Source organism: Aethalodelphis obliquidens, unplaced genomic scaffold (genome assembly GCF_003676395.1).
Source record: "Aethalodelphis obliquidens isolate GAN/ISIS:26980383/991018 unplaced genomic scaffold, ASM367639v1 scaffold33, whole genome shotgun sequence".
Taxonomy (NCBI): domain Eukaryota; kingdom Metazoa; phylum Chordata; class Mammalia; order Artiodactyla; family Delphinidae; genus Aethalodelphis; species Aethalodelphis obliquidens.
The window spans coordinates 10,322,359-10,344,655 of NW_020837977.1; the positions used below are offsets into that span (position 1 = coordinate 10,322,359).

A 22,297-nucleotide genomic window follows, 5' to 3' on the forward strand; every position below is an offset into this window, starting at 1 on the left:
CTCGCACAGAAACGAAGACCCAACACAGCCATAAATAAATAAATTTAAAAAAATATTAGGCACAGTAAGAGATTAACAACAATAATAAAATAGAACAATTACAGAACAATTATATAGAACAATTATAATAGAACAATTATAATAATACACTGTAGTAAAAGTTAAGTGGATGTATCTCTCTCAAAATCTTAGTGTACAAATCTTATGCCTTTTCCATCTTAACTAAGCACTTAAAATGTACTGTGGCCATAACTTTTGCAGTTTGAGGTGTGACAGCAAAACTAGCACAAATTTCTTTTTCCTTCACAATTTCGCAGATAGAAGAGTTGTTCTTATCACAGATCTTAGCAACCCCAGCATACAATTTTTTTTCTTAAGTCAAGAACTTTCACCTCTTCACTTAAAGGAAGCACTTTACGGCCTCTCTTTGGCATATGAGTCACCAGCATCACTACTTTTGCACTTGGAAGCTTTATTAAGTGAATAATTATTAAGTAAGATAAGGGTTACTTGAATACAAGCATTGAGATACGGTGGTGTTCTGATAACTGAGATGGCTACTAAGTAACTATTGGGCAGGATACGCTGGACAAAGGGATGGTTCATGTCCCAGGTGGGACAGTTCGAGATTTCATCTTGCTGTTCAGAGGGGTGCACATTTTAAAACTTGTGTATTGTTTATTTCTGGAATTTTCCATTTAATATTTTTCGAACTGCGGTTAACCGGGGGTAACTGAAGCCATGGAGTGCGGAACCTGAACTAAGAGGGGACTGCTGACTACTGTAGTTTGAAAAATGAGAGGACGACGGAGTTTTTAGCAGCTCTGTTTTGCTTTCTTTGGGCTTGGCTGTTTCAGTTTCCTAGTTCTGGGGTGTAGGGACTTCAGTCTTAAAAGCTATGCTTTTCATAGTGGGGCCAGCTCTTGTCCTTCTCCAGAAAGATTTTTTTAGGTTGAGGGAAGTTGCTGGTGAGAAAAGGCATAAAGCTTCTTGTTGGTTCAGGTTCTGTATATCCCCTTGCACGCATGGAGACTAGACTTTGTTTCTTCTAAGAAATACAAATGTGAAAGATGAAGCAAAAGGGTTTTTTTTGTTGTTTTTGTGTGTGTTTTGTTTGTTTTTTACAAAGTAGAAATAGTTTAGTTATGTGAAGCCAGTCTTGTTTGGGTAAGGCTGTTAGCTAGTACCCTAGAGGAACATGGGTAAATAATTCTGCATTGTTAAAGAAAGAACACAATGACAGGATTGCAGACCAGGTACCTTGGATGTGAACATTGGCCAGAGGATCCATGCTTTATACCACTATGAAAGTGGATAGGATAAAAATCCTTTAAATCTGGGGCTTCCCTGGCAGTCCAGTGGTTACTAATCCACGCTTTCAGTGCACGGGGCACGGGTTGGATCCCTGATCAGGGAACTAAGATCCCACATTTGTCACGGCTGAAAAATTAAAAATAAATAAAAAATAGGGAAAATCTATTTTTTAAAAAATCCTTTAAATCTGTTTTGAAACCATTTTTAAGACAGTCTTAAAACAGAATGGAAAATGTCTCAAAGCAGATTTAATTCAACAATTTCAACTTTTTAAATTATCAGACTAACTTAATATTATTGAAAGTTTGAAAGAAATAATCACCCATAATCCTGCCATTATAGCATTATTATTTTTATGCAGTTGCCATGTTTTTATATGTATTTTAAGGTAGTTGTGATGAACGGGTACATTTAATTTTGTAGCTTTTTAGAATATGTTACTTTTTAAAATGTGGATTTGTAATGTTACTCAGTAATAAGATACCTTTTTATTTAGTTGTCATACAGTAGCCTGAAAATAGATACAGGCTGGTGAAGTGATTCCATTCCTTGAAGTAATACAGGGATTTCATTTGTCATGGTTGTCTGTGAGTTGCTGCCAGTCTGTGGGGATGGGGAAGAGAGGAATGTCAGGGCAGTTTACATCGAGGAGGTGGGCAGGAAGCTGTGGTATCTCTTCTACTCTTGTCGCATTGGTGAGAACTACGTGGCTCCACTTAGCCGCACAGGAGGCTGGAAGGGAGAAATAACACAGTAGGAACGTGCTGTGCACAGCTTTCTCCACATTGTGGGCTTCCCTAGGGTGGTTTTTATAGAACTGGGATTACTGGTCCAAAGAGTACGAACATTTGAATAGAATATTTATTTCTACATTACTTTTGTAAAGCAGCCATTTCATTACTCTGGAGACTGACCAAAGGCCAATTGCATAAAGCTTTGAAAAGTGTAATGCTGTCGAACTTGGAGTAAGAAAAATGGGAATCTCTGGCATTCTTGGCTGGGGCTACGCACATTCCACCCTACTCTCTCTCAGCTCGGTTGGCATGAGGTTCTGCCAGCAAGAAGCAGGCTGTGAAGACCTCACCTTGAAGAGGGCTCAGCTCTTTGGAGTGGCGGGTGTTGTTGCTCAGTGGCATTTTCTGTGGATGTGGATTTCAGAGGTGCATGGGAGGGCCAGTGGCTCCGCTTATATAGCAGACTGCAGTACTGTTTGGGGCACACGTATTCCTGGATGAGGCTGAGCATAAGCACAGAGAAGATCTGAGCAGGCCCACGGTATTCATATACTTTAGACTGACCCTGGAGTTCTGTGCATGCACCTGGGAGATGTGAAAGGGCCTGAGGAAAGATAAACCTGGGGCAAACTGGAAAACAGACTGAATTTCCCAGGAGCTCCCCTACCCACGCACATACCCATCAGCAGAGGTGGGAGCCTCACTGGCTAAAGGTGTTTGAGCATAACCTCTGTCCAGTCACAAGTTGACCGTGAAATTATGCAAAGCTGCAACCCCTCAGGAAGTCAGGCTTAAAAATAAAGATACATTTAAACCAAGACTGAGCAGAGACATCAGTGGTGGCATATCACAGGGAGACAGAGTTCACATATTTAGCCCAGACGTGATACCAGACAGAAACTAAAGTAAGACAGCAACAATACCTATTAGGGGGAAAAGAATCAGAATTCAGAGTTCCTGTATTATATACAATCCATAGGTTTAACAACAAAATTACAAGCCACGGAAGGAAACAGGAAAAAAAGTGTGACTAGTGCACAGGAAAAAGGAGCGGTCAAAAAAAGTGTCTCTGGGCTTCCCTGGTGGCGCAGTGGTTGAGAGTCCACCTGCCGATGCAGGGGACACGGGTTTGTGCCCCGGTCCGGGAAGATCCCACATGCCGCGGAGCGGCTAGGCCCGTGAGCCATGGCCGCTGAGCCTGCGCGTCTGGAGCCTGTGCTCCGCAACGGGAGAGGCCACAGCAGTGAGAGGCCTGCGTACGACAAAAAAAAAAAAAAAAAAAAAAGTTAAAATGGAAATTCTAGACTTGAAGACTACAATACTTGAAATGAAAAATTCACTAGAGGGTCTCAACAGCAGTTTTGAGATGCTAATAAAAAGAATCAGTGAATTTAAAGACAGACCAGTAGATATGATTCAATCTGAAAAACAGAGAAAAATGATTGGAGGAAAATGAACAGAGCCTCAGGGTCAAGCATACAACATAGGCGTAATGGGAGTCTCAGAAGGAGAGAGAAAGGTGCGGGAAATAGCCTTGTGGGAAGCTTTCCAAATTTGATGAAAACCTTTAAACTTCACATCCAGAAGCTCAGTGAATCTTAGTAGGATAAATATGAGACCTGTGCCTAGACACAACATAGACAATCTTGTTGAAAGACAAGAGAAAACCTTGAGATCAGCAAGAGGAAAAGCACTCATTGCATACAGAGGATCATCAGTGGCTGCCTTCTCGTCAGAAACACTCGGGGCAGTGGGACAGCACACCTGAAGTGCTGAAAGAGAAAAAGCTGTCTGTGAATAATTCTATATTTAGCAAAGCTATCATTCAGAAACGAGGGTGAAATACATTCCTGTGCAGAGACTGAGAGAATTTGTGGCAAGCAGACCTGCCTTACAAGAAATATGAGAAGTTCTTAAGGTTGTCAGGAAATGACACCAGATGGTAACTCAGCTCCACAGGATGAAATGAAGACACTGGAAATCTAAATATGTAGGTTAATATGAAAACTTGAAATACATTTTTTCCCATTTCTTAACTTTTTAAAAAGGCATTGAATTGTATCTAAAAACAAATTAAGTACCTGTAACATTTCATCCCACCCCCCCACCTCCACCATGTTATAATTCATTCATCCCAGTTGTACACAAATTGTTCCCAGCTGTTTGCCTTTTGGTCTGTACGATCTCAAAAGTTTTGGTTTCAGGACCCCTTTCCACTCTAAAAACTTGTTGAAAACTCCAAAGAGCTTTTGTTTATAGGGGTTTCGTCTATTGATGTGTTTTTGTATTAGAAAATAAAATAGAAGAATTCAAATACTGTTCATTTAAAAATAACTGTAATACCAATTGCATGTTAACATAACGTTTTTTAATGGAAAAAAATCTATATTTTCCAAAGCAAAGAAAGTTAATGAGGAGAGTGGCATTGATTTACACTTTGCAAATCTCATTAGTTTGGGCTTAATAGCAGACAGTCTGCTTGGAACTTGTTGCTTTGGCTGAAGTACATGAAGAAAAGCTGGCCCCGCTCGTTGGAAAAGAGAGGGGTACTGTCGTAGCCTGTCCTTGTAATTGCGGATAGTTTTCTTTGAAATGAACCAGAACTCAAGAAATGGTAGTTTCTGAGAAGTTAGTTGCAATGTGGGATCTAAAACATTATCAGTGAATTTTTTGATTCATTGTTACATTAAACTTCGTTTCATTAAAACTCATTCCTGTTTAAAGGATAATGGAATAAAAAGTTTGCTCTCTGAAGTAATACATTTGGGAAAAAACTATTAGGGTAATCAAGTATTGCATAAGAATGTCTTTTGAAAGGCTTTTCATTAACTAGCACTTGAGATTTCTAAGTTAGGACTTAGTTTAAACTCCTGGGAGCTGGAATCACAGATTTTCTCTATCATTACTAGGGACTTGATTTAAAGCTTAGTTACAGCATCATCATCACCACCATCATTATTGTAAAAGTAATACCTCCTTGTGGTAAAATTAAAAAATTCAGAAGGGTATAGAATGCAGTTAAGGAAACCTTTCCTTCCCAGTTCCCCAGAGGTAAGTAGTGTTTATAGTTTCTTGAAGGTTTTTTTGCAAATTTGGTCACATAAACACCTTGATATGTATTACAAGTATACATAGGAAAATCTTTTTTAAACACATGGGATCATAATAAACGTTGTTCCGTAAATACACAAATCTTGAGCATCTTTGTATCAGTATAGTAGGTATGTCATTCTCTTAGAGACTGCCTAGTATGTATGTTACTAGATTGGTTATTGGAAGAAAAAAATTTAGTAATAAAGTACCACTTTTAAAATTTGTTCCCACTTAAGTATTGTTCCTGATGCATTATTAATATTTTTATTGGTCAGATACAATAAAATCAGCTGCAAAATGAAATTGCTTATCTTGCAAAAAGTATGCAGGTTTTCATAAAATTCATGGGTGTGACATTAAAAAATTCAACGCTATTGACAGACTGCCAACTGAAGATCTAAGATGATAACATACTAGATGTCTTTATTTTTATTTTTTTAACATCTTTATTGGAGTATGATTGCTTTACAATGGTGTGTTAGTTTCTGCTTTATAACAAAGTGAATCAGCTATACATATACATATATCCCCATATCTCCTCCTTCTTGCATCTCGCTCCTACCCTCCCTATCCCACCCCTCTAGGTGGTCACAGAGCACTGAGCTGATCTCCCTGTGCTGTGTGGCTGCTTCCCACTAGCTATCTGTTTTACATTTGGTAGTGTATATAAGTCCATGCCACTCTCTCACTTCGTCCGAACTTACCCTTCCCCCTCCCCCTCCACGTGTCCTCAAGTCCATTCTCTACGTCTGCGTCTTTATTCCTGTCCTGCCCCTAGGCTCTTCAGAACCTTGTTTTCTTTTTTTTTTAGATTCCATATATATGTGTTAGCATATGGTATTTGTTTTTCTCTTTCTGACTTACTTCACTCTGTATGACAGACTCTAGGTCCATCCACCTTACTACAAATAACTCAATTTCGTTTCTTTTTATGGCTGAGTAATATTCCATTGTATATATGTGCCACATCTTTATCCCTTCATCTGTCGATGGACACTTAGGTTGCTTCCATGTCCTGGCTATTGTAAATAGAGCTGCAATGAACATTGTGGTACATGACTCTTTTTGAATTACGGTTTTCTCAGGGTATGTGCCCAGTAGTGGGATTACTGGGTCATAATAACATGCTAGCTGTTTTTTAAGGGAGCCTGATTCGATTGCAGTGACTTTTGATGCAAATGATTAGAGAGAGACCCTTAGGAAAAATGGATGAAGCCATTCAGTACTTTTGAAAAGATGATCATTGTGATTGAGAAAAAAACATGAAGGTTGTATTATATTATGTTATCATACAATTTTGTTGAAAAGCTTACACTAAAAGGTAAAGTCAACACGATTCTGTTTTTTATTCTTAGAATTTGTGCATAGTTAAAATTATAACTTACATCTTGTTAACTATAACTTAAACTTGTTTTTATATTTGTTATTTTTCAAGTCAAAATCTTGAAAATCAGTTATTATTTTCAATTTTATAATTACATTTTGGTGCTTAGCTTGAGAGAGTTCACTAAGTGGCCTTTCCCCAGTATCAGTCATCTCTAGAAGACTAGGAACTCATGAATTGCAGTGCATGGATGTACTTTAACTTAGGTCCCTGTCAATTAAGATATTTAGGCTAGCGAATTCCCTGGCAGTCCAGTGGTTAGGACTCAGTGCTTTCACTGCAGGGGCCTGGGTTCAGTCCCTGGTGGGGAAACTAAGATCCCGCAGGCCACGTTGGTGCACCCAAAAAAAAAAAAAGATATTTAGGCTAACAGTATTTTTTTGTGCCTCTTATAAACAGTGCTGCAGTGAATGTCCTGTGCACATATCTTTACATTCCAACGTATGTCCATGGTATACATTTCTGTGAGGGGAAGAACTTGGGTCGAAAGCTACATGCATTTACAATTTTGCTAGCTCCAAAAGGGTTGCATCAATTGACATTCTCACTGCAAAACTGTGTATACTTCACAGTGTATTCCTTGTTGCCCAGATCTTTTCTTAAGTTAGCATAGTGAGAGTTTGTACAATGAGTTCAAATAGTGAAAGATGAGGTGTTACTGAACTCTGTTTAGTTCCTGAGATTTGGATGGCCAGAGTCGGGACAGCCTGGACAGTGAAGGGTCCATCTGAAAACTGATCATACTCTGGTCCCTGAGTTAGATGGTTAGAGAGTTTGAATAATGCAGAATTCCAGCTGTTTCTTTCTTCTGTCATCTCCACACCCTCACTGGCAGTGAGGTATCATCAATGTTTTTGTCCTTGATAGCGTGATGGGTTAAAATAAAAAGGTGTCTCCTTAGGTCTGTTTCGCTTCTCTTTAGTTATAAGTGATACTATGCATATTTTTATTTGAATGACATTTATATTTTAAAATAATATGTAACATATCTTCTTGTATCATAAGAGTGATTTTCCACCATTAGGGAAATAAATTCGTTTTATAATATTACTAACATTTTATCGAATTTCTTTTTACTTTTTATGGTAATTTTTTGTGTGTGGTAGTTTTATTTAGTGAAATGTATAATTTTTCCCCTTTTAAGGCTTCTGGTTCTATGTCATAGAGTATTATCTGCTGTGCCTCAAGATAACAGGTCTTTCGTGTGTTCTCCTGCAGTCTGTTACATTATTCTTTCGATAATTCTATTAACACAGTTTTTTGTTTTTTGTTTTTTTGCGGTACGCGGGCCTCTCACTGTCGTGGCCTCTCCCGTTGCGGAGCACAGGCTCCGGACGCGCAGGCTCAGCGGCCATGGCTCACGGGCCCAGCCGCTCCGCGGCATGTGGGATCTTCCCGAACCGGGACACGAACCCGCGTCCCCTGCATCGGCAGGCGGACTCTCAACCACTGCGCCACCAGGGAAGCCCCCACAGTTTGTTTTTCATGTTTTGATCTTTGCTCCATCTGTGGAATTTATTGTGGTGTAAGGAGTAAGGCAGAAATCCAGCTTTTTTCCTCTCCTTATTATCCAGTTTCCCCTAAATTGTTTATCAACTTACACACCTTTTCCCCCATGTATTTGAAATGCCGCCTTTATCGTGTGTGAAGTTGTTGTGTCTGTTTGGTCTATCGCTGGGCTCTATTGTGTTTCAGTGAGCGTATTCATGTGCCAGGATTAAACTGTTTTAATTACAGCTTAATAATATTTTAAAATATGTAATAGGACTATTCTCCCCTCTTTTCTCTCCTACCTGATTGTGCATGCATGGTTATTATCCTAGAAGAATTTATCATTAGTCAAAAACTCCCCTGTCACTACCCGTAAAATATCCTGTGGGTGTTTTTACTGGGATTGTTGGAATTTGTTGTTTGGGCAAACTGGCGTTATTAGAATTAATGCAGATAAAGTGGTTAGAGCAGCGCCTGGCAGAGAGTAAACAGTCAGAAGAGACCAGCTGCTGCGCTGGATGTACTTTCCGCGCTTTCAGTGTATTCACTCCCTCCCTCTTGCTCTGCGCTTCAGGGGGCTGACCTTTATGGACGGCCTCATCAGGGCTGTCTTGCCACTGGCTTCTTGTTGGACTTGGCAGGACTGGTAGGAGATGGGAGGGTGGGAGGGAAGAGAGGTTAGGGTGTATTTCCCAGCCTGTCACCCTCTTAGCACCGTTTGTCTCCCGAAGGCTCACCTTCTGCCTGATGTTTCCTTGCCCATAGTCAGAGTCCTCCCTAGGGTCTGGAAGTAACGGTGGTAACAGCTTCCTGCTGCTGTTGCTACCCTCTGGGAGCTTCACCCTGCCCAGTCCTTAGTAAATAGTTCTTTCATGAATTTCTCCTCAGTTACTCCTTGAAGTGTGTCATCAGTTTTCCTGCCAGGAGCCTGACTGATACAGCTGCTCTCATCCTAATACTGAATCTTTCTATTCTAGTCTTTTTTGAGATCCCTCAATAGAGATGAAAACTAGAGTCCATTGTCATTTTTGTTGTTTATACTCAGGTTTACTTCTCTTTGGTTGCAATTGTAAATGGAATCTTTTCTCTCATTATGGTTTCTGTTTGTAAATAGACAAACTATTGATTTTTGTATGTTAATTTTGTCGTCAGCTGCATAGTGAGTTTTCTAGTAGCTTTTCAGTACCTTTTCTTGTTTATTTCATAATCACTTGCAAATAATGATAACTTTGCCCTTTTATCTTTACTTCGTTGGGAGTATTTATTTGGGAATGGTTGTTTATTTTATTCAAATGCATTTTGGGGCATTTGAGATGCTTAAAGTTTTTCACCTTTGATCTACTAATTTGGTAAATTATCCTAAATTATCTAAAATTAACTTACTGTTATATTCCTAGAATGGTTCTTACTTGGTTAAGGTATATTATTCTTTTACTGGTTCTACTTGCTAGTATTTTGTTATAGGACTTTTGTAGCAATATCCCTTACAGAAAATTATCTATAGCTTTCTCTCCCCATCCAGTATCATGTTGCAGTAATAGTACTCTATTGGTATCATTCTTGTATTTTTTGAGGCAAGTCAAAAACAGTAAGGCAGCAAAGAAAAGAAAATTTTTTTTTAATACAAAGATTTTTAAAGCAGTGAGGAAGTTAACTGGTTACCAGGGAAACTAGCATCATACATTGCTAGTTATAAGGATGTCTTTTGTATCAGAGTGGAACAGAATACAATTGTTACAAGACTTATGATGTGTCTGTAGTGAAGTGGTGGCACATAATACCATCTTTCACTTAATAGTTCTTTCATCTACTTTGTCTCATACTGTGAAGAGAAATGGGTAGGTATTAGCCCCATTTAACAAATGTGAAGGTTTAGGTTCAGAGAGGTTGCTGCTTGCCAGAGGCATAAGGCTGATAAGGTTGACCTCTAGACCTAGAAACCAAATCTTTTGACTCATGGCCAATGCTCCTTTACTTCATTATCTTTAAGAATAGAGTTAATGCAGTTTCACGGGTCATATCACGTACGTATTTCAAAATGGGAGAGATTTTGGCTTAGATTTTATTTTCAAAATGATTATGTGAATTCAGCACTCTTCTTATAATGCATATTATAATTCATTTTCTGTCTGCAACATCTTCTTGGGGGTAGTGTCAGAGAACAAGGTTATAACTTTGTACTATAGATAGTAGCACAGAATCATCCGATTTAAAAACTGGAACTATCTTCCTACCTGCAGAGAATTATATAGGCTCTACCTGGATACAAATGAAATAAAAATAGTGTCTTCTTGTGTTCATGAACAAAAAACACTAAATTTCTTCCTTTTAAAAGCATAAATTGTGTTTTTCTTTATTACTAAGGTAATACATGTTCATGATGGAAAATTTAGGGAAAAAAATAGTCATGCAAAAAATATAAGAATCATCTGTAATTCTACCACCCAGAGATGACAGTGTGAACATATTGGTGTCGAGCTCAACAATCCTAGTATCTGTCTATCTAAATATATTCTCTCTTTCTGTCTCTTACTGTGCATAATGTTTTATAATCTTTTTAAATTTACATTATCAGTAATTTTTCATATGGAGTATTTTATAGCAGTATTTCAGATACTTGAGGTTTTTTTTTTCTAAATAAAGCCTTATTAGAAACCCAAATATATGCAGTATTCCATTGGTAAATGCTAATTTATAGCTTCATTATGGGAATAAAAAGGTTGGTTTAATGAACAGAAAATTTGAAATTGGGTTGTATCCAGTGGCATGCTGGGAAGTGTTTATAACGACTGGATCTCTGAGTTGTGGTGTTTGCCAGTTTCTGTAGTGTCCTTACTCTTAGCATGGTTGATATGAAGCTCTCGATGTAAAATCGATGAATGAGATGTTGGGACAAGTGCAGAACTGTCTGTCTTGAGCCAGTGTGCGCAGACTCCAGCTCACCACTCGTTATACAGATAGAGTGTTGTTAGTTGCAGGTAGCAAAAAAACTAATTCCAGTTTCTGCAAACAAAAGACTTACCAAGAAGACTCAAGAGTGGCTCCAGGGCGGCGGCGGATCCCGGCGGGCGACGGGAGTCGGCACCTCTGGTGTCTGCCCCTGGTCCTGAGGCGGTGGTGGACGGGCGTTCCGGGATGGCCTTCATGGAGAAGCCGCCAGCCGGCAAGGTCCTGCTGGACGACACGGTGCCGCTGACAGCAGCCATCGAGGCGAGCCAGAGCCTGCAGTCCCACACGGAATATATCATTCGGGTACAAAGAGGAGTTTCTGTAGAAAATAGCTGGCAGATGGTTAGGAGATACAGCGACTTTGATTTGCGGAACAGCAGCTTGCAGATTGCAGGCCTAAGTCTACCTCTTCCTCCCCCAAAATTGATTGGTAACATGGATCATGAGTTCATAGCTGAGAGGCAGAAAGGTCTTCAGCGCTCTCTCAACTCTATCACCACAAATCATATCTTGTTTAATTGTGAGCTGGTTAAGAAGTTTTTAGATCCAAACAACTATTCTGCAAGCTATACTGAGATTGCCTTACAACAGGTTTCCGTGTTCTTCTGATCAGAACCAAAGTGGGAGGTGGTGGAACCATTGAAAGACATAGGTTGGAGGATAAGGAAGAAATATTTCTTGGTGAAGATTAAAAATCAGCCAAAGGAACGGCTAGTGTTAAGCTGGGCTGGCCTTGGTCCTGACAAGTATCTGTCAGATAAAGATTTTCAGTGTCTAATCAAACTTCTGCCGTCTTGTTTGCACCCTTACATCTATCGTGTTACCTTTGCCACAGCTAACGAATCCTCAGCATTGCTAATTAGAATGTTTAATGAAAAAGGAACTTTGAAGGACCTGATCTACAAGGCAAAACCAAAAGAGCCATTCCTAAGGAAGTACTGCAGCCCTAAGAAGATTCAAGGCCTTGAACTTCAGCAAATAAAAACATATGGGTGGCAAATATTAGAGGTACTAAAGTTTCTCCACGACAAGGGATTCCCTTATGGGCATCTTCATGCTTCCAACGTGATGCTGGAAGGGGACGCTTGCCAGCTGCTGGACCTTGAGAATTCCTTGTTGGACCTTCCTTCCTTCTACTGATCTTATTTCTCACAATTCAGGAAAATCAACACATTGGAGGGTGTGGACGTTCACTGCTTTGGCCACTTACTGTATGAAATGACTTACGGACGACCGCCAGACTCAGTGCCTGTACACTCCTTCCCTCCTGCACCGTCTGTGGCTGTGGTGGCCATGTTGGAGTCTACGCTGTCTTGTGAAGCCTGTAAAAATGGCATGCCCACCGTCTCCCTGCTCTTACAGATGCCATTATTCAGTGATGTTCTGCTAACTACTTCCAAAAAGCCACAGTTTAAGATCCCCACAAAGTTAAAAGAGGCATTGAGAATTGCCAAAGAATGTATAGAAAAGAGGCTAATTGAAGAACAGAAACAGATCCACCAGCATCGAAGACTGACGAGAGCTCAGTCTCACCATGGATCCGAAGAAGAAAGAAAAAAGAGGAAGATCTTAGCTTGAAAGAAGTCAAAACGATCTGCTGTTGAAAATAGTGAAGAGCATTCAGCAAAATACAGCAACTCCAGTAATTCAGCAGGATCTGGGGCCAGCTCACCTCTCACATCCCCGTCATCGCCGACTCCACCCTCCACACCAGGGATGTCCGCGTTACCCCCACCTCCTCCACCTGCGCCTCCGCCACCAGCAGCTCCCTTGCCTCCTGTGAGCACAGAGGCGCCCACACAGCTTCCGCCCCAGGCTGTGAATGGCGTGAGCCGAGGGGCCTTACTCAGCTCCAACCAGAATTTCCAAAAAGGAACTTGGAGGAAAGCCGAAACCTGTGATCATAACGCTCCCAAGATCGGCTAAAGCTTTGTGTTTACACTTGGAGGGAAAAGTTGTTTTGTTTTTCCTTCCACCTCCAACCCCTAAAGTACCCTCTATCTGGATGAATAATTGCTGAGCCAGTACAGTCACATACGACTTCGCAGATGCTCATGTAAGAGGCTTTTCAAGAGGGAAATAGTCTTCAGGTAGAATAAAGTCAGGCTGGCATTGCTGCCTTAAGAAATAGTTTGCTCCTTTGTTACGCTTGTGAAGGAGTCTTGCTCTTCCTCTAATGGTCATCTTTTGGTGGCAGCAGCATATTGGAATCAGTTATTTCCACCAACAGAAGGAAGTGGACAAAAAAACAAAAACAATGACAATATACAGTCACAGCGGTGAATGGCCTTCATGTTGCAGTCCCTCCTATACCATCAGACAGCTCCTAGAAACGTTCCTCTCATGGTTCATTTCTCTATTCTAAAGCATTTTCTGGTTATTTCTTAGATAACTCCCATTTTTGCTACCTTAATTTCATCCTAGACATTATTAACACTGTAGCCCAAAGCATAGTTATGTCGCTGAGAGTCAGAGAAGCAACTAAGTTCTTCATTTTCCCTTCAAGTAGAATGGGAAAAGTTCGTAACAGTCTCTTAAGTTCAAACAGGAACTCCATTGTGGTTATAGAACTCAGGGCTGCTAAAGGAACTACTCTAGATTCTTAGTTCCTTTTAGTATGTATCGAACGGACAAAAAAATGTTGACATCAGAAAAAGCTCTTGCCAATTACAGGATCTTCTTAATCCTCAGCAATTAAGTCAAGTTTGGCATTTGTGGGGGTGGGTTATTATGCAATACAAGTACATCTGGCAAAATCAGTTCTGATTTTCCAAAGATTTATCCAAATATATCATCTTTTTAATGTTACTCATTTATTAGAAAGATCCTTTATCCTATGATTTGCTTAAACCCTTAAATAAATTACACTTGAAAGGATTATAAATAATCCATCTAAAAATTCAAGTTACACACATCAGTGTTGATTACTATGCAGAGAGAATGTCATTGTGTATAGTTTCATGTAATCTGTGATAAATGTTCAGCTGTATTTTTATTAAAATAAACCATGTCTAGAAAATGAAAAAAAAAAGAGTGGCTCCAGATTTGGTTAATTCAGCAGCTCAGTATCACCATTACTGACCCAGGTTCTTTCTGTCTTTCTGTTTTGCTAGCTTCAGTATGTTGGAGTTGTGCTCATGCCATGGCTGCACAGTGGCTTTAGTAGTTCCATGTATTCAGACATAACAGCTTCCAGAGGAAGAAATGGGCTATCTTCCCTTTTGTCTCATTTTAAGTTTAAAGAAACCCATCCCATGAGGCGCCCCGCCGCAGACTTTGCGTCACACCTGTTTTACGTGGCCATGTCTAACTCAGTCTCTGGCAAGAGAGATGGACCCATTATGACTGGTTTGGACCAGTCAGGGCCCACTCTTCAGGGCTGAGGCTGCCCGCACTTCCCGGAAGCACATGGCTGCCCAGACACCTGAACAAAATGTTGCTTTAGGAAGGAGGGAAGGAGGGGTGGATATTGAACATACAACCAACAGTGTTGTCTGCACAGGATTGTGGATGGCCCTTCCAATCATATTATCAGCTTCGGTATTTATTTTTCTATTTTATTTTGACTGTGTGATAAAATTTTTCATTCATCGAGAAAAATTGCAAATATTAACAGTATTCTTCTCAACTCATTCTGTGAGGCCAGCATTACCCTGATACCAAAACCCAACAAAGACATCTCAGGAAAAGGAGACCACAGACCAATATATCGTATGAATGTGGACACAGAAATCCTAAACAAAATACAAACTGAATCCAGCAACATATATAAAGAATTATACAGCCTGACCAAGTGGGATTATCTCAGGAATGCAGGGTGGTTTGATGTTCAAAATTCAATTAACGTAATAACCGTATCAATAATAATACACCCAGAGAACTAGGAATAGAAGTGAACTTCCTCAACCTGATAAAGGGTATTTATGAAAACCCATAGCTAACATCATACTTGATGGTGAAACTTTCCCCATAAGATCTGGAACAAGGCAGGATGTCCAGTCATGCTACTTCTATTCAACATTGTGCTAGAGGTTCTAGCCGGGTCAATTAGGCAAGAAGAAGAAAAGGCATCCAGATCAGAAAGGAAGAAGAAAAACTATTCACAGATGACATGATCCTCTTTTTAGAAAATACTAAGGAATTATTAGAACTAATAAATTAGTTCAGCAAGGTTGCAAGATACAAGGTTAATATATAGAAATCAGTTGTTTCTATACTCTAGAACAACTGAAAATGAAATTAAAACAATTCCATTTACAGTAACATTAAAAAAAAATCCTGAGGTTGTTTGTTTTTTTAATATTGAGTTGTATGAGTTCTTTATATATTTTGGATATTACCCTTATGGGACATATCATTTGCAAATACCTTCTCCCATTCAGTAGGTTGCCTTTCCGTTTTGTTGATGGTTTCCTTTCCTGTGCAAAAGCTTTTTAGGTTGATGTGGTCCCATTTGTTTATGTTTGCCTTTGTTGCCTTTGCCTGAGGACACAGATCCAAAAAAATATTGCTAAGACCAATGTCACATCACATACTTGTCTGTTTTCTTCTAGCAGTTTTATGGTTTTAGGTCTTACATTTAAGTCTTTAATCCATTTTGAGTTTATTTTTGTATATGGTGTAAAAAAAAAATGGTCCAGTTTTATCCTTTTGCATGCAGATGTTCAGTTTTCCCACTATCATTTGTTGAAGATGCTATCTTTTCCCCATTGTATATTCTTGCCTCCTTTATCGTGGATTAATTGAACACACATGCATGGGTTTATTTGGGGGATCTCTATTCTGTTGCATTGATCTGTGTGTCTGTGTTTGTGCTGATACCATACTGTTTTGATTACTGTAGCTTTGTAGTGTAGTTTGAAGTCAGGGAGCATAGTACCTCCAGCTTTGTTCTTTTCTCTCAAGATTGCTTTGGCTATTTGGGGTCTTTTGTGGTTCCACACCAATTTTAGGATTATTTGTTCTAGTTCTGTGAAAGAGGCCATTAGTATTTTTATAGGGATTGCATTGACTTTGTAGATTGCTTTGGGTAGTATGGGTATTTTAACAACGTTAGTTCTTCCAGTCCACAAGCATGGTATATCTTTCCATTTATTTGTGTTGTCTTCAGTTTCTTTCATCAATGTCTTATAGCTTCAGAGCACAGGTCTTTTACCCCATTGGATAAATTTATTCTTAGGTCTTGTTTTTTTGATACAAACAATCTGGCTGACAAATGGAAAGAGGACGCAAATAGGCATTTTTCCGAAGGAGATGTACAGATGGCCAACAGGCACATGAAAAGATGCTCAACATCACTAATCATGAGGGAAATGCAAATCAAAACCACAGTGAGATATCACCTCATGCCTGTCAGAATGGCTTTCATCAGAAAGACAAGAAATAGCAACGGTTAGTGAGGATGTGGAGAAAAGGAAACTCTTAAGCGATTTATTTAAGGGTCTGTGGGAATGTAAATTGGTGCAGCCGCTATGGAGAACAGTGTGGGGGTTCCTCAAAAAGTTAAAAATAGAACTACCAGGGGCTTCCCCGGTGGTCCAGTGGTCAAGACTCCACACTCCCAATGCCAGGGGCCCGGGTTCGATCCCTGGTCGGGGAACTAGATCCCGCATGCAGCAACTAAGAGCTTGCATGCCACAACTAAGAGCCTGCATGTTGCAACTGAAGATCCCACGTGTGCAACTAAGACCCAGAGCAGCCAAATAAATAAATAAGTACTAAAAAAAAAAAAAAAAAAAATAGAACTACCATATGATCCAGCAATTCTACTTCCAGGTATTTATCCAAAGAAAACAAAAACAATAATTTGAAAAGATATATGCACAGAAATATTCATTGCAGCATTATTTACAATAGCCAAGATATGGAAACAACCTAAGTGTCCATCAACAGATGAATGGATAAAGAAAACATGGTGTTTATTTTTATACATAGATACATATATATATGTTGTGTGTATGTGCTGCACAGTGGAATATTACTCAGTGCTGAAAAGGAATGAAATCTTGCCATTTGTGACAGCATGGATGAACCTAGAGGGTATTATGCTAAGTGAAATAAGCCATACAAACAAAGATAGATACTGTATGTTTTCACTTATATATGGGAGTCTAAAAAACAAAACAAATTAACAAATATGAAACAGACTAACAGATAAAGAGAACCAATGAATTGGGTGGGGCGATAAGCAAAATAGGTAAAGGGGATTAAGAGGTACAAAGTACCAGGTATAAAATAAATAAGTCACAGGATATAATGTATAGCACAAAGAATATAGTTAATATTTTAATAACTTTGATGTGTAATGTATAAAAATACCAAATTACTCTGTTGTACACCTGAAACTAATATAATATTGTAAGCCAATGATACTTCAATTTAAAAAAAAAAGAATGAAATACTTAAGAATAAATTTAACAAAAGAAGTGCAAAACATCCTCTGAAAACTACAAAACATTTAAGGAAATCAAAAATCCAAATAAATGGGAAAATACCCTATGTTCATGGATCAAAAGATGAAATACTGATAAGGTGGCAGTACTCCTCAAGTTGATCTATAGTTTCAGCCCAGAATCTCAGCTTATTTCTCTATAGAAATTGATAAGCTGACTTGAAAATTTATATGGAATTGCAAGAGAACCAGGATAACAATAAACAATCTTTCAAAAAGAGAGAACAATATAGGACTCACACTTCCTGATTTCAAAACTTACTACTACAAAGGAACAGCAGTCAGGACAGTGTGGTACTGGCACTTAAGCTTGCAGTACTTACCTTTCATACTTATAGACATATAGATCAATGGAATGAATTGAGAGTTGAGATAGAAATCCATGTGTCTTTGATCAACTGAGTTTTGAGAAAAGTGCCAAAACCATTCAATGCGGAAAGAGTACCTTTTCAGTAAACTGTGGTAGAACAACTGGATAGCTAGCCGCATGCAAAAGGATGAAGCTGATCCTTATAAGTTAAAATGGATCAAAGATCTCATTTTAGGAACCAAAACTATAAAGCTTAGAAGAAAACATAGGGTGAATCTTTATGACTTTGGATTTGGAAAGGATTCTTTGATCTGAAAAATGCATGAGCAACAAAAGAAAAAAATAGGTACATTAGATTTCATCAAAGTTAAAAATTATTGTACTTCACAGTACACTATCAAGAAAGTGCAAAGACAACCCACATAGTGGGAGAAAATCATATACCTAATAAGGGAGTCATTTCTAGGATAGAAAAGGAACTCGAGGGACTTCCCTGGTGGCATAGTGGTTGGGAGTCTGCCTGCCAGTGCAGGGGACACGGGTTCGAGCCATGGTCCGGGAGGATCCCACATGCCACGGAGCAACTGGGCCTGTGCGCCACAACTGCTGAGCCTGTGCTCTAGAGCCTGCAAGCCACAACTACTGAGTACACGTGCCACAACTACTGGAGCCCGTGCTCCGCAGCAGGGGAGGCCACCACAATGAGAGGCCCACGCGCCACGGCGAGGGGTGGCCCCTGCTTGCTGCAACTAGAGAAGGCCCGCGTGCAGCAATGAAGACCCAACACAGCCATAAATAAATTAAAAAAAGAAAAGATAATGCAATTAAAAAATGGACCAAGGGTCTGAATAGTCATTTCTCCAAAGAAGATATACAAATGGCCAAAAAACACATGAAAGATGCTCCAACATCTTTTCCATCTGGGAAATGCAAATCAGAACCACAATGGGAGATGACTAGAATTAAAAAATCAAGATAATAAGTCTTAGCAAGGGTGTGGAGGAATCAGAACCCTCGTGCACTGCTGGTGGGAATGTGAAATGGCACGGCCTCTTGGGATAGCAGTTTGACAGTTCCTCAAGATGCTAAACGTAGAGTTACCCCATGACCCAGCAGTCTCACTTCTAGGTATATACCTAAGAGAAAGGAAAACCGGGCCCCACAGAAATTTGTACATGAATGTTTATATCAGTAACAGCATTATTAAATAACCAAATGGTAGAAATACCCTGAACGTTCATCAACTGATAAACAGACGAAAAGTGTTATGTCCATAATGGAATATTATTAAACAATAAAAAGGAATAAATTTCTGATACATGCTACAACTTGGGTGAACCTCGAAAACATGCCGAGACACAAAATAAGCCAGACACAAAAGGTCACATTGGGTGTGATTCCATTTATATAAAATATCCAAAAATTGGATTGCTGTAAGGATAGAAACAAGATAGGTCGTTGCTGTGGGCTGGGGGAGGGAGAATGGGGACTGACTGCTCATAAGTATGGGGCTTCCTGTGGGATGAGAAAAATATTAACAGTGGTGATGGTTGCCCATATGTGCGACTACACTGAAAACCATTGTACTGTGTATTTAAATGGGGGAATTGTATTATTTGTGAACTGTATCTCAAGAAAGCTGTTTTAAAAATCTTAACAGCATTTTATTTAGAGATTTCCTTGCAGTTTCAGAATATTTTTAAATTAATGATCCAGAATTTTGAAGGAAAAATAGTTGGAAATGTTAGTCTCAATGTATTGTCAGCAATAATATCTAAAATTTTGTCCATCTTGTTTGTCATAAATGTAAAGTCAGAAAAGTAAGCCAAAGTTGTACTAAGCATTAAAATAATAATATACAACCCCAGTGTGTTCTTACATGTTCATCTGTTAGTATAAAGCTGCTTCGTTTTAATGAAAATATATGCTGAACAGATGCATCTGAGCTGTGCCTGGCAGCTGCTTATGGAGCCTGGTTCCTTTGGTGGAGCACAGTTTTACACAAGGAGCCATGCACAGGCACAAATGGAAAAAGAGGTTAATTCAGAGCCCAAACTTTTCTAATCAGTAGCACGTGTATGAAACAGTCATATCCATACACAGAGACGCCAGAGGATGGCCTAATTTAAGATACATGTGAAAAGATGTTACTCTGGGAGCATAAATTAATATTTTGGTAGGAGTCCCCAAAGAGTTAACATTTAAATGTTTGAATATGTGCATTTTTTGAGCAATGACTCACATACCATAAAATTCACCCTTTTAAAATGTACAGTGTGCTTTTTAGCGTATTCACAAAGTTTTGCAATATTGTACACCTTCACTACGATCTAATTTCAGAACATTTTCATCACCTAAAAAAGAAACTCTACCCACAGTCATTCCTCACTCCTCCCTCCCAGCCCCTGCAACTAGTCATCTGCTTTCTCTCTGTATTTACATATGGAATATGTGCATTGTTTTTACTACAAATTTGAAATAGTTAAAAGTATCCAAGAATTAAATCTTTTTGAAGACAGAACATTTATGTTTTATAGCATTCACTTTAAATGATTGTAGGTAGTCCATATTTCACTTTAGTAATCAACCAGTCAGTCCATTACGGAAATTTCCTTAAGATTATTTCCTAGAAGTGGTATGACTAGTTAAAATATTAGGTGTAGATTAAAGCCTTTTGATAAACATTGCCAAACTACCTTCCAGAAAGCTTATATCAATTTATACTCAAACAGTAATGTAAGAAAGACTCATGTAAGTTGTAAAGTATAATAATACAAGTAACTAAATTTGTATATAGGGAGAGAGGTTCATAACTGCCTTTCAATTAAATGTTTACTTGTCTAATTTTGAAAATTGTTTTCTCCTCAACACTTCAGAAACTTTTCAGTGAACAGGAGTCATAATTTTTAAATCAATTTTACTTGAAACATTACCTCAAATTAGGAATGCAGCTGCATAGTACCAGTTTGTATTCCAGGTTCAAAACAAGAAACTCTTTAAATATATCTTATTCATCAGTTGTAAATTGCCTGTACTTTATGTAACTGGCTCTTAATTGTTCATACAATAAATCCTTCAGCTGTATCAAATTACATATTTCAGTTTTTTTTTTTTTTTAATGCTTCCTCAGTAAATCTTGAAATAAGCCATTTGGATGGCCCAAATGACTGTTTATTTTTCTTTTTATACAACTACATGTTGGAGGTGTTAAAACCGATGTGGCTTTCCCAAGTGGAAGGGAATTTATTCCAGATAAAGGAAATGAGTTGGGTATAGGTGTGGCAGTTGTCATGTCCAGGCTGTGATCAGGAAATTTTGTGAGCAAATTATTTGGTTGGAATTGGGGTACATAAAGGGTGAAAATGAGATAATAAGGTTAAATTTGTGCCATAAAAGGCAAATATTAACTGGTTTTCTGTATCTTCTTGTTAATAAAAAAAATGCTGCTAATAGGGTATAGGGGAGGATGTATGATAAGGTGCTGTGTATGCAGTTTGATGAGAGGGTTAAAGATTTTGTGCTCTTTGGAGTGTCACCCCTTTTAACCTTGATCATATAGGTTTTTCTTATCATATCAGTTTTTCGCATATCAGCTTTTCCCCCTCAGTTTTATCAGGGTTTTTTTTTTTTTAAGCGATGTGATGGTGTGCTGAAGGGGGCACATCTCTTTCAGAAGTGTGTGTATTTGGGTGAGGATGAGGAGGAAGGGGGAAGGGCATGCATACACGCACACCTGGCCTAATTGATAATGGCAAATCCCAGAAGAATCTCGGATTTGGGCAAGGGATTCATGAATCCACATGTATTTGCAATAGTAAACTTAAAAAAACAGACTCATACATATATATATATATTATTACTTTTCAAATATAAGTAGATATACCTGTGATTAAATAAAATTCATTTACACATAACTACTGAACTCTCAGTGTTAGATCATTTTGTATTTTCTCGATCAGTGCATATGTTTTGTATTCTTTTATGAGATGGTCAGTCACATTAGTCAGCCACAGAGGAGACATGGGAAAAGCTCACGAAGAAACAAGGTGTATTATGCTCACGGGTCCTAGAGACAGGAGCCCTGGTACGCCACACAGGGCCACGTGGGAGAACTCCAGGGTGGTCAGAAGACAGGAGTGAAGGGAAAGTTAGGCCATGGCCTCTATGCAGGTTTCCTAGAGAAAGGCAAGGCGGGGCAGAGTGAATCGTTCAGAATTGGTTACTTTGAATCATTTTGCAGGCTTTGGGCTACAGGAGTGGTCCCTAGTTGCCTGGTATGATTAGTTGGGATGATTAGTTGTTTTGAGATGCAAGGGTCTGATGGAGGTCCGGCTCTGGATTGGCTGGTTTGCATAATCAAAGACATGCTTCTGGCTATCTTTAAGAGTTGGCTATCCCATGGAGGGGCAAGTCTCCCCAGTCAGAAAGGTTTTTAAGATGTCAAAACAGCATTATAGGGCTTTCCTGGTGGCGCAGTGGTTGAGGGTCCGCCTGCAGATGCAGGGGATGCGGGTTTGTGCCCCGGTCTGGGAAGATCCCACATGCCACAGAGCGGCTGGGCCCGTGAGCCA

General features: G+C 39.1%; 1 protein-coding gene and 1 pseudogene across 4 annotated transcripts in view; both read left to right on the plus strand.

Annotated features, from left to right (window-relative positions):
• Nucleotides 1-22,297, plus strand: part of PDE7A (phosphodiesterase 7A) — a 114,794-nt gene that overhangs the window by 23,303 nt on the left and 69,194 nt on the right. The gene's annotated exons all lie outside the window — the stretch shown is intronic.
• On the plus strand, nt 10,738-13,996 carry LOC113631493 (PX domain-containing protein kinase-like protein pseudogene; annotated as a pseudogene).